Below are 3,854 nucleotides of genomic sequence, written 5' to 3'. Positions count from 1 at the left end.
TTTCATATACATCGGAACATACACGTTTAATATTTTTTGAAAGAGACTATTAAACATTTTTCCAAAGATGTTTTATGTCATGACTACTTTTTTATACATTTTTCTATATATCAATAATATTTTTAACATCTTTGAAATACATGATTAACATTTTTATGATACATGATCATATTTTTCTGTATAGAAGTAGTAAACTCTCTTGAATGAGAAAGGCTCTTGGAACTATGATCTACTGCAGTATTTTTTACCGGCGGATGTCCAAAAGATTGTCAAAATTAGACCATCTCCATGCCTTGGTGAGGACGTACTGGCTTGGGGCCTGGGTAAATTTGGTACTTTTACTGTCAAGAGTGCCTATCATATGGCGTTTGATGAAGTGTACAGGAGCATGGCCGAAGGGTCAAGTACGAGACCCGATGGTAGCCAGGCTTGCTGGAAACTATTATGGCCGTGTAATGTTCCCCCAGCGATCAAGCATTTTGCTTGGAGATTGGCTACCCTTTATATAGGCACTAGAGATCTAGGGTTTAGATGGTGGTAGATCTAGAGCATCGCCGCCCTATAGTCTTGGAGGGCACGAAGGTCTTCTCTACCTCCTAGGGCTTCCTTCTTTCTTTGGGCCAAGTGGGCCCTGTGTAGTTGACGAGGCCGGGCTCCCTCTCATAAGCCACCCTTGGTACAAGGCCACGTCACTATCAAGGGGGGCTCTTGAGTGAGTAGCTTGATTGTATCATTCTTAGAGAGCTCAAACCACTGCATCATTTGCATTATCTTTATTGGTTCTTGTTTGTCTTTTCTCTATGTGAGGTTTTAGAGTTTGTTTTTCATTTTCATATCAAACTCAAGGTCATCGAAAAAGGAGTTCATATGCTTCATCTTTACATTTTCGGTGTTGGAGTTTTTCGGTTCATATTTAGGAAAGGTTCTCTTCCTTATCCTATTGGCATTTCTTCTATGTTGCTAGTTTTTAATATATCCAACAAGCTTGAATTTGCTAATTTCGGAGTTCGTTTGCAGTAGTTATGGCAGTTTTCATCTTACTTGTTTCCACTGTTGTGTTCTGGCATTCCTGATGGTAATTGTCGGTAGCACTGCTTGTGCGGTACTTCCGCTGGTGTGACGCGATTACTACCGAGAGGATCTCTCTTACCCTTCGGGAATACATGGTAGTACTGCTTGTGGGGTACTTCCGCTGGAGTACCACACGCATTATCATGGATTTCTTTGTTACCCTTCTTGGAATTTGCGATACTACCGATTACGCCTAGCGGTACTACCACTTGTGCGGTACTTCCACTGGAGTACCAAGCGTACTATCGTGGAAGTCTTTGTTACCCACCGGTTAATTCATGGTAGTACCGCTTCTAAGGCGGTAGTACTACCATGCTAGTTTTGCGCTGGTCCGCAGTGGGTCTCGATGACTACCCTGTACTTAGCAGTAGTACCGCTCCTCAGAGTGGTAGTACCACTTAAGACAGTTCCAAAATATAACGGTTGGATTTGTGGGATCCTATAAAAGGGGCTTTTCTTCCCCAATGACCACAACGGTTCTTGAGCAAGTTGTCTCCTCCATTATTGACCTCCAAAAGCTTTTCATTCTCCCTATTCCTCCCATGAACCTTGCATCTTTTTGACACAAAAGAGAGAGGAGATCTAGATCTACATTTCCACCAATCCACATGTCCTCTAAGTGAGAGGAACCTTGTGGACCTAGATCTTGGAGTTCTTTTGTGTTCTTCTTGTTCTTCCTCTCATATTCCTCCACAACTTTCGTTGTTGTCGTGGGATTTCAGCGTGAGGAACTTGAGCACTTCGTTTGTTCTTGACATTGCATTAGTTGCATCGATTTGAGTTCTCCACGATGATACGTGGAAGTGAAATTTGAGAAGCTTATTACTCTTGGGTGTTTGGGCACCATAGAGCTTGTGCCTCTTGGGTGCTTGGGTGCCCTAGACGATTTTTGGTGTCACATAGCTCAATCGTTGTGGTGTAAAGCTCCGGGAAAGCTTCAAGGTTTTCGATTAAGTTGTGGAGATTGCCCTGAGCAATTTGCATGGGTTCTGTGACCGCCCCCAAGGATCGCCAATTGTACAGGTTCGGTGGCCGCCCTTAAGGGTCTCTTAGTGGAATCACGACGCCTTGGATTGTGCGAGGGCACGAGGAGAATATGGTGGACCTAGTGGCATTTTTGGGAGCATTGTGCCTCCACACCGCTCTAATGGAGATTAGCATCTGTAAGGGTGTGAAACTTCGGGATACATCGTCGTCTCTGTGTGCCTCAGTTATCTCTTACCCGATCTCTCTTATGCAATTTGTGATAGCCTTCGTGCTTGAAGTTATATATCTTGCTATCACTTAGTTGTTTATCTTGCTTACCGTAAGTTATTAGTGCACATAGTTGAGCCCAGTATATTTGGGTTTTGTGCTTGACAAATTAAATGCTAGTGTTATTTCGCATTTGTTCAAGGCTAACCCATAATTGTTTAAAGCACCTATTCACCCTCCCCCTCTAGGCGACATCCACGTTCTTTCAGGAGGCATCATGGAATTAGTTTGGCATCATGGAATTAGTTTGTAGATGATGGGTTGCGGGAGTTACTAGAACCTACACCCTATTTTACGAATTGTTCCATGAGGGCTTGTTTTGGATCAATATGTTTAATGTTATGGTTAGATTTATCTTAATTACTTTTCTTGTATTTACGGATGCTTACATGGAGGGTATAATCATAAGTGGGTGTTTGTTCAAGTAAGAACAACACCTTAGCTCTAGTCCACCCACATAACAACTTATCAAGGCAATGAACGTAAGTCCATGAATCATGGTGAAAGTAACCAGACGATATTCCCGTGTGTCCTCAAGAGTGTTTTAATCACTATAAGAAGTTCCACTGGATTGTACTTAGCAACATTAAGGATTGAGCCACTTGCTGCACCTTGTTACTTGTTACTTGCTACCAATTATCTCGCTATCAATCTTTCTATCAAAACTATCTTATAACACTTGCATAGAATACCTTGCTAAAACCACTTATCCATTCCTTCTAGTCCTCATTGGGTTCAACACTCTTACTTATTGAATGGACTATGATTGACCCCCTATGCTTGTGGGTCATCATGTGTGTGTGGCAACGATGATGGGGGTCAGAAAAGGCAGAGGAAGTAGATTCGAGGCAAAGGTTGGAGAAGGAGAGAGACTTTCCCTTTTCTCTTCTTATATTCCTCAAGAGAACCGATACAATGGGCTTGCTGGCGCAACACGTGCGTCGCGTCTCCTGCGGTTTCCCATTTCACGAGATGGACATGGAATAAAGGCACGACCATGATAATGCACCAATCAATGTGAAGCTGACAGGCGGCACGATGGCCCCCCTACAAGTTATGATAAGACAACATGTGTGGAGCTGGTAACACTTCGATACTCGAAGGGCCTGATGTCAGGCTCCGACACGCGAGGCCACTACCTCACCAACCCCCGGCCTGTGACGTTTTGGGACAACCAAGGGCGAGCAAGCTCCCACGAAACATGGAGCTCTAGGGCCTCAACACAATACAAAGCATGATAGGAGGCCCGAATCCTTAAAGCCTCCATTGGACGCTCCAAATCTGAGAAGAGGTCTCCCAGAAGTCCGCACGATGAGCAGGCCCAAAGACCATCCTGAAGCCAGACTCATAAAGAACAGGCCACATAGATATAAAGAGCCCGCCTAGATTCTCATAAGTCAAAAAATTTCAACTCTAGACATGCTCGGGGGCTACAAACGATGTAATACAAGGGGGTGGCCTCTCAGTGGGGAGCACGATAGAAAACCTGTCTCGGGTCCTAGGAAGCTTGGCGAAGGCCCAACCATAGG

Source organism: Triticum dicoccoides, chromosome 5B, assembly GCF_002162155.2.
Source record: "Triticum dicoccoides isolate Atlit2015 ecotype Zavitan chromosome 5B, WEW_v2.0, whole genome shotgun sequence".
Taxonomy (NCBI): Eukaryota; Viridiplantae; Streptophyta; class Magnoliopsida; order Poales; family Poaceae; genus Triticum; species Triticum dicoccoides.
The sequence above is the reverse complement of the archived record's forward strand: the minus strand, read 5'-3'. Positions refer to the sequence as shown.